The following is a 14780-nucleotide window of genomic DNA, read 5'->3' on the forward strand; positions in this document are numbered from 1 at the left end:
ATAGTCAGGTGCGGCTTATAGTCCGGAAATTACGGTAATACATATTAAAATTAAAATCATCTTTAACCTTTAAGCTACATGAACTATGAGCAGGGAATTCAAATCCTGGTTTTAGTTGATGGCCTTCCTGACTTGTGTTGCGTTGACCAGCTCTTCCTCCCAGGGATTTTAAGCTGCTGGTCACTCCCAAATTCTTAAATGGCACATAAGCTGAAGTTTAAATTCATCACCAGGCAGTAGTTGGTATTTTGTGGTTTATTCTCAAAGCTTTGAAGACAAACGTGAGACCCAATCCAGTACAGAAGCGTTCTCTCGCCCAGTCTAGATTGATCTCCCAAAACCCCGGAACTCCTGTGTTCTTCCCTCTGTCCCTCGCTCCCACCCCCGTTGTTTAGACTACTCCCTGAGTTATCTCTACTCTCTGCGTTCCACTGCTAGAAGGCCGACACCTTACTATGAGAGAGAGAAAGAAGGAAGAAAACTAGCTATTTTGTAATACGACTATGGAAGGAAAGAAGTAACACTTAAATATGGATATATGGAAAAGATCTGGTTCCATCACTTGACATTTGGTTTTAGTTGATGGCCTTCCTGACTTGACATTTGGTTTTAGTGCCCTCAAAAAGCTGGCAAGTAGCTTAAAATGAGGAAATTCCAGGCCTGGTGCCAACACGCGTGAAATTGCTTTCATTTGATTTCCAAAGCATGTTAATGAATTACATTTCCAGCTACTTAATGAGTGGAACATGTGCAGTACCTGCGTTATCCAACACTCCTCCTACTTAATGAGTGGAACATGTGCAGTACCTGCATGCTGAATGATGTCAGCTGACAGTGGGGAGAAGCAGAAGTCGTCATCATCACAGCCGGACTTTCCCAAACCAGCCGATGCGTGACAACATATGCAAAACAGGAATGAGGAGCGTAAAAAACAAGTTTGGCAGGAGATAACGAACAAATACTGCTTGTCATCGCTTTCATTATGGACTTATCTCATGTTTGTGTCAAGAACAAAAAACATTCAGCCACAATTTGTCAAGCATTCACTAATCTTTGGCTGTCAAAATAACTCCATTAAATAATAATCATCATATTACTGATATTCTGACTTTATTCTCACTAAATTAGGACGTTTTGGTCATTGAATTACATTTGTATTGTTATATTTTGAAATAACACGAGTTCAATTACAAACATTTTATAAATATTACTATAATATTATAATAATAATAATAAAATATTAATACTTTAAGAGCAAATAAAAGTCTGCATGGATGATATTACTCTATCTGGACTGGGGGAAATGTTTTCATTTTTAATCTTGTAAAACTATAAATGGATTTTTAGAGTTTTTCAACTTTTTTCACATGAAATAAGTTATAATAAATAATGTGATTCAATTATAACTTCAATATTGTTATATTTCGATGCCTGTTTCACAACAAACTAAATGTACAGTGCATCCATGTTGTCATGTTACAGCCTTATTCCAATATGGAATACATTCATTTTGACCTCAAAATTGTACACACAATACCCCATAATGACAATGTGACAATTTTTTAAAATTTAATTTGCAAACTACTTCAAACTAAAACATCCACATGTACATAAGTATTCACAGCCTTTGCTCAATACTTAGTTGATGCACTTTGGCAGCCTGAAGTCTTTTTGAATACGATGCCACAAGCTTGGCACACCTATCTTTGGGCACTTTCTCTCTTTCCTCTTTGCAGCACCTCTCAATTAGGACCGCAACTAACGATTATTTTGATAGTCAACAACTATCTTAACGATTAGTCGACAAATCGGATAATAAAGCGTACACATATTTAATGGCTCTAATTTTTCCATCGACTTTTGAATGGAGCTTAAAGGTATTTTAGGCACGTGCTTATGAACAAAGATGACTCATTCATTCAGAAATAATTATTCATACTGTAACTGTGCTGCTCATGCAGCTGTTACACACATTTAGAAGACTATTAACATGTTTAAAAGAAAGGAAAGGCAAAGTGCTATAAAAAAACAATTAACTTTTATTCTGTATTTAAAAAAGTTAAAATAGCAGCAATGAAAACAAATAATGTGTGTGTGTGTGTGTGTGTGTGTGTTCTTGTATTTCTACCCTTGTTGAGACATGAAGAAGGAAAAGTATCTTCCATATGAGGAGGTGTGAACAAGTGGTCCCAATAACATTGCATCTAATAGACAATGTCTCATTAGCACCCCTGCTGGCCAAAAATGAAGGTGCTCCCAAAAAGATAGCCAATTTCCACAGTCAAATGTACATTGACTGTGTGTCGCGTTTAAAAGTGCTCCCCCATCTGGCCAACATATGAAATAACAAGTGTGTGTAAGAAATTGAAATGCGCCCCCTATGGCCAAAGTTCATTTAAAAAATGAATGAATATGTATATATAGAGACATACTGTAATAAGTTGAAGTAAATAGGGACAACATTGCATCTAATAGACAATGTCTCATTTGCACCCCTGCTGGTCAAAATGAGGGTGCTCCCAAAAAGATAGCCAATTTCCACAGTCAAATGTACATTGACTGTGGCCAGATGGGGGAGCACTTTTAAACGCGACACACAGTCAATGTACATTTGACTGTGGAAATTGGCTATCTTTTTGGGAGCACCCTCATTTTGACCAGCAGGGGTGCAAATGAGACGTTGTCTATTAGATGCAATGTTATTGGGACCACTTGTTATAGGGACGGCGTGGCGAAGTTGGTAGAGTGGCTGTGCCAGCAATCGGAGTGTTGCTGGTTACTGGGGTTCAATTCCCACCTTCTACCTTCCTAGTCACGTCCGTTGTGTCCTTGGGCAAGACACTTCACCCTTGCTCCTGATGGCTGCTGGTTAGCGCCTTGCATGGCAGCTCCCGCCATCAGTGTGTGAATGTGTGTGTGAATGTGTGTGTGAATGGGTGAATGTGGAAATAGTGTCAAAGCGCTTTGAGTACCTTGAAGGTAGAAAAGTGCTATACAAGTATAACCCATTTATTTATTATTTAAATAATGAAGATTAAAAACCAATTACAAACAAAAAAATTCTAAATAACTAAAAGCTGACTTTTTTATATTTGCATAGTATGTATATATTATTAATGTTGTAAATACAAATCTTTTTATATCTAGAAAGGCTGGTCCTAAAGAGGTAGGCATTTTTCTCAGGTCTATATATTTTTATTTTTTATTTTTATTTGGGACTTCCGGCGGTCCAGATTCTGGACGCTAGCGGGTGTAATCTGGTCCACGGGCCGTAGTTTGGGGACCCCGGCTGTTAGAGAATGTTGTTTCCATTGATTGATTTCCATGCTTGTGTTGACATTTCCTTTCCTTTCTGCCCCAGGGGATTATCATCACAGGTCAATGTTTTACTTTCATACATTTTATTTTTCTACTGGTCCACATTTTCATTAGGTCGTAAAAATATCAATAATCATCCATGGCGATAAATACACTTTTCAGCCGCGTCGCCCAGCCCTACCACAACGTCAACAACGTTATCGCTGCACAAAGACAATAATGAAGAGGGAAGACAATAAATAAAGAGGGAAGATGTCAATACGTGGACCTTGGGGTTTGTTTTCCCGGAATGCAAAGGAAAGTTGGCGCGGGCAAGACGTGAATGTAACTACATATTTTTATTTTAACACTAACAGACTACAAAAAAAGGAAGCAAACAAAAGGCGCGCACAATGGCGGAGAACAAACTTGACTGATGAAACAAAACTTGCACAAAGGCAGAAACTTTGAACAATAAACAGAAACTTACTTGGCATGGAAGTACGGTAGCATGAAGACAGAAGGAGGTAGCAGGGGGGTCAGAAGAAAGGATAGATAGATGATGTCACCAGGACCAACAGCAGAAACAGACACGCTTAAATAGCAGTGAGACAGGTGCATGACTCTAAACGTGAGACAGGTGCGTGACTCTAAACGTGAGACAGGTGCGTGACTCTAAACGTGAGACAGGTGCGTGACTCTAAACGTGAGACAGGTGCGTGACTCTAAACGTGAGACAGGTGCGTGACATGACAGGTGAAAACTAATGGGTTGCTTTGGTGACAAAAGTGCACAAAGAGTCCAAAAACAAAACCGAACATGACTAAAACAAAATATGATCACACAGACATGACAGACGACAATAAATAAAGAGGGAAGAAGACAATAAATAAAGAGGGAAGAAGACAATAAATAAAGAGGGAAGAAGACAATAAATAAAGAAGGAAGAAGACAATAAATAAAGATGGAAGAAGACAATAAATAAAGAGGGAAGAAGACAATAAATAAAGAAGGAAGAAGACAATAAATAAAGAGGGAAGAAGACAATAAATAAAGAGGGAAGAAGACAATAAATAAAGAAGGAAGAAGACAATAAATAAAGAGGGAAGAAGACAATAAATAAAGATGGAAGAAGACAATAAATAAAGAGGGAAGAAGACAATAAATAAAGATGGAAGAAGACAATAAATAAAGAGGGAAGAAGACAATAAATAAAGAGGGAAGAAGACAATAAATAAAGAAGGAAGAAGACAATAAATAAAGAGGGAAGAAGACAATAAATAAAGAGGGAAGAAGACAATAAATAAAGAAGGAAGAAGACAATAAATAAAGAGGGAAGAAGACAATAAATAAAGATGGAAGAAGACAATAAATAAAGATGGAAGAAGACAATAAATAAAGAGGGAAGAAGACAATAAATAAAGAGGGAAGAAGACAATAAATAAAGAAGGAAGAAGACAATAAATAAAGAGGGAAGAAGACAATAAATAAAGAGGGAAGAAGACAATAAATAAAGAAGGAAGAAGACAATAAATAAAGAGGGAAGAAGACAATAAATAAAGATGGAAGAAGACAATAAATAAAGATGGAAGAAGACAATAAATAAAGAGGGAAGAAGACAATAAATAAAGAGGGAAGAAGACAATAAATAAAGAGGGAAGAAGACAATAAATAAAGAAGGAAGAAGACAATAAATAAAGAGGGAAGAAGACAATAAATAAAGATGGAAGAAGACAATAAATAAAGATGGAAGAAGACAATAAATAAAGAGGGAAGAAGACAATAATTGCGGTTCCGGTTCACCGTGCGTGACTGCTCGCCGTCTGTTCGCTGTTGCGAAAAAGCTAAGTAGCGCTCTATCTGTGTGCTTTTAATTGTTCTACAGCTTTCTTTATCACTTCTCAAACATTTTTAGTGGTACTATTTAACTTGCAAATCACTCGATCTCTGTCCCACCACCCTTTCCTCAGCTAGCTAGCTGCTAAGCTAGCGCGGAGAAAGGCAGCGCCGGTCAGTAAGAAGCTACTCCTACAGACCGCGACCACTTCCCTGAGGACAGCAGGAACTTCACTCGGTGACAGAAAACACTGTGAGTAATGGCTTCCTGCGCGTCTTGCACCATACTCACGGAGAGGTTGGCTCTGCTAGAGGGCCGTGTCCGCCAGTTAGAGCAGAGTAATGTCGTAACTTTAGATGTTGCGGACACATCTGCTAGCGTTAGCTGTAGCGAGCTAACTAGCCCAGCTTGTAGCAGTCCTAAGCGGCCTACAAGCTACGGTGTACCGGTTGAGACGCATAATAGATTTAGCTCTTTAGCTAGTCCTACACCCCAGTCTACCGGGCACCACACCTTAGTTATAGGGGACTCCATCACCCGAAACATAAAGCTTAGCAAACCAGCCACAATAAAGTGTATCCCCGGGGCCAGAGCACCTGACATTGAAGCTAATCTTAGGGAGCTAACTCGCAACAGGCCTAGTAAACACGTACGACAGGCTAATCGCACCACTAATTATGCGAATATAGTTGTACACGTTGGCTCCAATGACACTAGAATGAGACAGTCAGAGATTACAAAGAGAAACATAGCCAGGACTTGTGATCTCGCCAGAAAGATGTCCAGGCATCGAGTAATTGTCTCTGGCCCCCTGCCTGCGAGAGGCAATGATGAGAGATATAGCAGATTAGTCTCGCTTAACAAGTGGTTGGCTAGCTACTGTAGGCAGCAGGGACTAACGTTTATTGATAACTGGCCCTCTTTCTGGGGCAAACCAGGCTTGCTGATGAGAGACGGCCTTCACCCTAACCAGGAAGGCGCCATCATCCTGTCTAGAAACATAGACTACTATTTAAGTCTCACTTGACTGACTACACTAGAGCAAGCCCGGTCACAGGCAATTACAATGTCTGTTAGTCCGGGTGAGGAGTCAGTTAAGCTAGAACTAGCCAGCGCCAGGCTGGATAATCCATGTACGCATAGCAATTCTCTTAGAATAATACACAATTCACATAATGTTTTTTCTGTTGTGTCTGTGTCAGAGGTGGACATGCATTCTACTGAGGTGGCAAATTATGATATGTCCAGTCTATTGCAGCACCAAGCAAACAATCGGAAAATTCCCGTCATATCAATTCCTAGATATGGTCGAAACTATTTAAAGTGCACTACGCATAATAAACGCAACATTGTTAATATTGCCACTACGGATAATCTTAACAAAAACTCGTCAAAACAGCCCAATACCTATAATATGGGCTTTTTAAACATAAGATCATTGTCTCCCAAGGCGTTATTGGTTAATGAGGTCATTAGAGACAACAATCTTAACGTCATTGGTCTTAGCGAAACCTGGCTCAAACCGGACGAATTTTTTGCGCTCAATGAGGCATCTCCTCCTAACTATACGAATGCGCATGTTGCCCGCCCTCTTAAAAGGGGAGGGGGTGTCGCACTAATATACAATGAAAATTTCAACCTTACCCCTAACCTAAATAATAAATATAAATCGTTTGAGGTGCTTACTATGAGGTCTGTCACACCGCTACCTCTCGACCTGGCTGTTATCTACCGCCCCCCTGGGCCCTATTCGGACTTTATCAGTGAATTCTCAGAGTTCGTTGCTGATCTAGTGACGCACGCCGACAATATAATCATAATGGGGGACTTTAATATCCATATGAATACCCCATCGGACCCTCAGTGCGTGGCGCTCCAAACCATAATTGATAGCTGTGGTCTTACACAAATAATGCATGAACCCACGCATCGCAACGGTAATACAATAGATCTAGTGCTTGTCAGGGGTGTCACCACCTCCAAAGTTATGATACTTCCATATACTAAAGTAATGTCCGATCATTACCTTATAAAATTTGAAGTTTTGACTCTTTGTCAACAAGCTAATAATAATAATAACTGCTATAGCGGCCGCAACATTAATGCTGCCACAACGATGACTCTTGCTGACCTACTGCCTTCGGTAATAGCACCATTCCCAAATTATGTCGGCTCTATTGATAAACTCACTAACAACTTTGACGATGCCTTGCGCGAAACTATTGATAGTATAGCACCGCTAAAGCAAAAAAGGGCCCCTAAAAGGCGCACCCCATGGTTTACAGAAGAAATTAGAGCTCATAAATTATCATGTAGAAAACTGGAACGCAAATGGCGCGCGACTAAACTTGAGGTTTTCCATCAAGCATGGAGTGATAGTTTAATAACTTATAAACGCATGCTTACCTTAGCTAAAGCTAAATACTACTCAAATCTCATCCGCCTCAACAAAAACGATCCTAAATTTCTGTTTAGTACAGTAGCATCGCTAACCCAACAAGGGACTCCTCCCAGTAGCTCCACCCACTCGGCAGATGATTTTATGAATTTCTTTAATAAGAAAATTGAACTCATTAGAAAGGAGATTAAAGACAACGCATCCCAGCTACAACTGGGTTCTATTAACACAAATACGACTGTATATACGACGGACATTGCCCTCCAAAATAGTCTCTCTATTTTTGATGAAATAACATTAGAGGAATTATTACAGCGTGTAAGTGGGATAAAACAAACAACATGTTTACTTGACCCACTTCCTGGGAAACTTATCAAGGAACTGTTTGTATTATTAGGTCCATCAGTGTTAAATATTATAAACTTATCACTTTCCTCCGGCACTGTTCCCCTAGCATTCAAAAAAGCGGTTATTCATCCTCTGCTCAAAAGACCTAACCTCGATCCTGACCTCATGGTAAACTACCGACCGGTCTCCCACCTTCCGTTTATTTCCAAAATTCTCCAAAAAACTGTTGCACAGCAGCTAAATGAACACTTAGTGACTAACAATCTCTGTGAACCTTTTCAATCCGGTTTCAGGGCAAATCACTCTACGGAGACAGCCCTCGCAAAAATGACTAATGATCTATTGCTAACGATGGATTCTGATGCGTCATCTATGTTGCTGCTTCTTGATCTTAGCGCCGCTTTCGATACCGTCTATCATAATATTTTATTAGAGCGTATCAAAACACGTATTGGTATGTCAGACTTAGCCTTGTCTTGGTTTAACTCTTATCTTACTGACAGGATGCAGTGCGTCTCCCATAACAATGTGACCTCGGACTATGTCAAGGTAACGTGCGGAGTTCCCCAGGGTTCGGTTCTTGGCCCTGCACTCTTTAGTATTTACATGCTGCCGCTGGGTGACATCATACGCAAGGACGGTGTTAGCTTTCACTGTTATACTGATGACACCCAACTCTACATGCCCCTAAAGCTGACCAACACGCCGGATTGTAGTCAGCTGGAGGCGTGTCTTAATGAAATTAAACAATGGATGTCCGCTAACTTTTTGCAACTCAACGCTAAGAAAACGGAAATGCTGATTATCGGTCCTGCTAGACACCAACATCTATTTAATAATACCACCTTAACATTTGACAACCAAACAATTAAACAAGGAGACTCGGTAAAGAATCTGGGTATTATCTTCCACCCAACTCTCTCGTTTGAGTCACACATTAAGAGTGTTACTAAAACGGCCTTCTTTCATCTCCGTAATATCGCTAAAATTCGTTCCATCTTGTCCACTAGCGACGCTGAGATCATTATTCATGCGTTCGTTACGTCTCGTCTCGATTACTGTAACGTATTATTTTCGGGCCTCCCTATGTCTAGCATTAAAAGATTACAGTTGGTACAAAATGCGGCTGCAAGGCTTCTGACAAAAACAAGAAAGTTTGATCATATTACGCCTATACTGGCTCACTTGCACTGGCTTCCTGTGCACTTAAGATGCGACTTTAAGGTTTTACTACTTACGTATAAAATATTACACGGTTTAGCTCCAGCCTATCTCGCCGATTGTATTGTACCATATGTCCCGGCAAGAAATCTGCGTTCAAAGAACTCCGGCTTATTAGTGATTCCCAGAGCCAAAAAAAAGTCTGCGGGCTATAGAGCGTTTTCTATTGGGGCTCCAGTACTCTGGAATGCCCTCCCGGTAACAGTTAGAGATGCTACCTCAGTAGAAGCATTTAAGTCTCATCTTAAAACTCATTTGTATAATCTAGCCTTTAAATAGACCCCCCCTTTTTTAGACCAGTTGATCTGCCGTTTCTTTTCTTCTCTCCTCTTCTCCCCTGTCCCTTGCGAGGGGGAGTTGCATAGGTCCGGTGGCCATGGATGAAGTGCTGGCTGTCCAGAGTCGGGACCCCGGGTGGACCACTAGCCTGTGCATCGGTTGGGGACATCTCTGCGCTGCTGACCCGTCTCCGCTCGGGATGGTTTCCTGTTGGCCCCGCTGTGGACTGGACTCCCGCTGATGTGTTGGATCCACTGTGGACTGGACTTTCACAATGTTATGTCAGACCCACTCGACATCCGTTGCTTTCGGTCTCCCCTAGAGGGGGGGGGGTTACCCACATATGCGGTCCTCTCCAAGGTTTCTCATAGTCATTCACCGACGTCCCACTGGGGTGAGTTTTTCCTTGCCCGTATGTGGGCTCTGTACCGAGGATGTCGTTGTGGCTTGTACAGCCCTTTGAGACACTTGTGATTTAGGGCTATATAAATAAACATTGATTGATTGATTGATTGAATAAATAAAGAGGGAAGAAGACAATAAATAAAGAAGGAAGAAGACAATAAATAAAGAGGGAAGAAGACAATAAATAAAGATGGAAGAAGACAATAAATAAAGATGGAAGAAGACAATAAATAAAGATGGAAGAAGACAATAAATAAAGAAGGTTTAAACCTACTATTATTTCTCCCCACAATCTCGGACAGAGCAAGTTGTGTTTTGGAGGCAGTTTGGCCGTCTGTCTCCATGGGGGACGGTGTGGTGTGGTGTGGTGTGGTGTGGTGTGGTGTGGTGTGGTGTGGTGTGGTGTGGTTGGGAGAGTGGCTGTGCCAGCAACCTGAGGGTTCCTGGTTCGATCCCCACCTTCTACCAAACTTGGTCATGTCCGTTGTGTCCTTGAGGAAGACACTTCACCCTTGCTCCTGATGGGTGGTGATTAGGGCCTTGCATGGCCATCAGTGTGTGAATGTGTGTGTGTGAATGTGTGTGTGAATGTGTGTGTGAATGTGTGTGTGAATGTGTGTGTGAATGTGTGTGTGAATGTGTGTGTGAATGTGTGTGTGTGAATGTGTGTGTGAATGTGTGTGTGAATGTGTGTGTGAATGTGTGTGTGAATGTGTAAACAAGGTTGTTCCTTAAAGATACATAAACATGTTGTTGACGTTAGAGTGGCCCACAAGGTTGTTCCTTGAAGATACATAAACATGTTGTTGACGTTAGAGTGGCCCACAAGGTTGTTCCTTGAAGATACATAAACATGTTGTTGACGTTAGAGTGGCCCACAAGGTTGTTCCTTGAAGATACATAAACATGTTGTTGACGTTAGAGTGGCCCACAAGGTTGTTCCTTGAAGATACATAAACATGTTGTTGACGTTAGAGTGGCCCAGAAGGTTGTTCCTTGAAGATACATAAACATGTTGTTGACGTTAGAGTGGCCCACAAGGTTGTCCCTTGAAGATACATAAACATGTTGTTGACGTTAGAGTGGCCCAGAAGGTTGTTCCTTGAAGATACATAAACATGTTGTTGACGTTAGAGTGGCCCACAAGGTTGTTCCTTGAAGATACATAAACATGTTGTTGACGTTAGAGTGGCCCACAAGGTTGTTCCTTGAAGATACATAAACATGTTGTTGACGTTAGAGTGGCCCAGAAGGTTGTTCCTTGAAGATACATAAACATGTTGTTGACGTTAGAGTGGCCCAGAAGGTTGTTCCTTGAAGATACATAAACATGTTGTTGACGTTAGAGTGGCCCACAAGGTTGTTCCTTGAAGATACATAAACATGTTGTTGACGTTAGAGTGGCCCACAAGGTTGTTCCTTGAAGATACATAAACATGTTGTTGACGTTAGAGTGGCCCACAAGGTTGTTCCTTGAAGATACATAAACATGTTGTTGACGTTAGAGTGGCCCAGAAGGTTGTTCCTTGAAGATACATAAACATGTTGTTGACGTTAGAGTGGCCCAGAAGGTTGTTCCTTGAAGATACATAAACATGTTGTTGACGTTAGAGTGGCCCAGAAGGTTGTTCCTTGAAGATACATAAACATGTTGTTGACGTTAGAGTGGCCCAGAAGGTTGTTCCTTGAAGATACATAAACATGTTGTTGACAAGGTTGTTACTTGAAGATACATAAACATGTTGTTGACATTAGAGTGGCCCAGAAGGTTGTTCCTTGAAGATACATAAACATGTTGTTGACGTTAGAGTGGCCCAGAAGGTTGTTCCTTGAAGATACATAAACATGTTGTTGACATTAGAGTGGCCCAGAAGGTTGTTCCTTGAAGATACATAAACATGTTGTTGACGTTAGAGTGGCCCAGAAGGTTGTTCCTTGAAGATACATAAACATGTTGTTGACGTTAGAGTGGCCCACAAGGTTGTTCCTTGAAGATACATAAACATGTTGTTGACGTTAGAGTGGCCCAGCAGGTTGTTCCTTGAAGATACATAAACATGTTGTTGACGTTAGAGTGGCCCAGAAGGTTGTTCCTTGAAGATACATAAACATGTTGTTGACGTTAGAGTGGCCCACAAGGTTGTTCCTTGAAGATACATAAACATGTTGTTGACGTTAGAGTGGCCCAGAAGGTTGTTCCTTGAAGATACATAAACATGTTGTTGACGTTAGAGTGGCCCAGAAGGTTGTTCCTTGAAGATACATAAACATGTTGTTGACGTTAGAGTGGCCCAGAAGGTTGTTCCTTGAAGATACATAAACATGTTGTTGACGTTAGAGTGGCCCAGAAGGTTGTTCCTTGAAGATACATAAACATGTTGTTGACGTTAGAGTGGCCCAGAAGGTTGTTCCTTAAAGATACATAAACATGCTCGTGTGTTAGTCTCCTTCAAACTGATGCGTTCAAGGGAGCTGGGATTTCACAGTGTCCACCTGGACTCAATGGAACAAGTGAACTAATACTGTGAGTTGTAATGTGAATTACTGCCACCCTCAGGACTGGAGTGGAACTACCACACATCTACTTCCTGCACTCACCTCCTCCTCCTTCTCCTCTTCCTCCTCCTCCTCCTTCTTCATCTTGTTCTTCTCCTCCTCCTCCTCCTCCTTCTTCTTCTTCTCCTACTTCTTCTTTTTCTTCTTCTCCTTCTTCTTCCTCTTCTCCTTCTTCTATATCTTTTTCTTCTCCTTCTCCTCCTCCTCCTCATCCTCCTTCTTCTTCTTCTTTTTCCTCTTCTCCCTCTTCTTCTTACATTCTTCTTCTTCTTCTTCTCCTCCTTGTCTTCTCCTTCTCCTCCTCCTCCTCTTCCTCCTTCTTTTTCTTCTTCTTCTTCTTCTCCTCCTCCTCCTCTTCCTCCTTCTTTTTCTTCTCCTCCTCCTTCTTCTTCTTCTTCTCCTTCTTCTTCCTCCTCTCCTTCTCCTTCTTCTTCTTTATCTTCTTCTTCTCCTTCTCCTCCTCTTCCTCCTCCTTCTTCTTCCTCTTCTGCTTCTCCCTCTTCTTCTTATATTCTTCTTCTTCTTCTTCTTCTTCTTCTCCTTCTCTTTCTTCTTCTTCTTCTTCTCTTCTTCTTCTTCTTCCTCTTCTTCTCCTTCTTCTTCTTCTTCTCCTTCTTCTTCGTTGTCTTCTTCTTCTTCCTCTCCTTCTTCTTCTCATTCTTCCTCTTCTCCTTCTTCTTCCTCTTCTTCTTTTCTTCTTCTTCTTCTTCTTCCTCTCCTCCTTTTTCTCCTTCTTCTTCTTCTCCTTCTTATTTTTCTTCTTCTCCTTCCTCTTCTTCTCCTTCCTCTTCTTCTTCCTCTTCATCTTCTTCTTCTTATCCTTCCTCTTCTTCTTGTTCTTCTTCCTCTCCTCCTTATTCTCCTTCTTCTTCTTCTCCTTCCTTTTCTTCTTGTTCTTCTTCTTCCTCTTCTTTTTCTTCTTCTTCTTCTCCTTCTTCTTCCTCTCCTTTTTCTTTGTCTTCTTCTTCTTCTCCTTCTTCTTCTTCTTCTTCTTCTTCCTCTTCTTCTTTTCTTATTCTTCATCTTCTTCTTTTTCTTCTTCCTCTCCTCCTTTTTCTCCTTCTTCTTTTTCTTCTTCTTCTCCTTCCTCTTCTTCTTCTTCTTCTCCTTCCTCTTCTTCTTCCTCTTCTTCTTCTTCTTCTCCTTCCTCTTCTTCTTCTTCTTCTTCTTCTCCTTCCTCTTCTTCTTCCTCTTCATCTTCTTCTTCTTCTTCTTCTTCTTCCTCTTCTTCTTCTTCTCCTTCTTCTTCTTCTTCTTCTTCTCCTTCCTTTTCTTCTTGTTCTTGTTCTTTTTCTTCCTCTTCTTTTTCTTTTTCTTCTTCTTCTTCTCCTTCCTCTTCTTCCTCTTCTTCTTCTTCTTTTCCAAAAAATTCCCAAATTTCCATGAAATTCCCATTGAAAAGAATGGGACATTTTTCAAAGTTCCACAACTCCCACATTTTTCCTCCCACTAAAACTGTTCCAACTTCAAAATATTCAGCCTGTTCAGGAACTAAGTGCTCCCTTTCAACAATTATACAAAAATTCCCGGATATTCTAGAACTCCCAGTTTTTAGAGACATTTTCTCCATTCAAAATGAATGATACATTTTTCCAAGTTGCACAATTCCCACATTTGTCAAGCTATTGAAAGCATTCCCACATCAACACATTCCACTCATCCTGGACATTCTAACTAACACTTTCACAACTTCCAAACCTAATTCCGCTTTTCCTGGAAATTCTAACTCTTCAACATTCCAACTATTCTTCCATTCATTCTACATTCTGTCACTTCAACTTCAGCATTGGAGCATTCACTCATTAGTCCTCCAGGAATTGCCTCATCTAGTTGACACATCATTTCATAGTTGGTGAGAATAAATGAATACAATGCATAAGAGGGACAAGCGGTAGGAAATGGATGGATGGGTGGAAATATAAGTTCCTATTGTACACATCAGGTGATTAAAAAAGTGTTTCCTTGGGTTAATTCATGCAAGTTTAGGTTAACTTTATTTTTGTGACACAACTTATGTCAATTGAGAGGGGAACATTTTTTTCTTTTCTTGGTTTGATCACGTTGTTGGGGGGACAATTATAATGTGGCGCATTAAGAAAGCGAGTGTGGAGGGAGATGTGGCCAGCGCCGCCTGCAGGAGCAAAGGTCACCGCCTCTGTCCATGGTGCTGAGGACAGAGCACCATCAGACGGGGGCGTGACACAGCTGGCAGGTGATTAGATTCCACAGGTGGTACGTGGTAATCTAATCACCTGTGGTCTTTAGCAGTAAGCGGCCGGGAGCAGGAGGGGAGAGAGGATACGGACGTGGCTGAAAAGTCACGTTCTGCTGGAGAAACGATTTTGATCAAATCTATGTACGTTAAAACGTTGTTCGACTTTGCACGCCTGGCTCCTGGGAAGTGTATGTCAGTGGGGCCACTAGGAAGGTACCGCTAGG

Source organism: Entelurus aequoreus, linkage group LG23 (assembly GCF_033978785.1).
Source record: "Entelurus aequoreus isolate RoL-2023_Sb linkage group LG23, RoL_Eaeq_v1.1, whole genome shotgun sequence".
Taxonomy (NCBI): Eukaryota; Metazoa; Chordata; class Actinopteri; order Syngnathiformes; family Syngnathidae; genus Entelurus; species Entelurus aequoreus.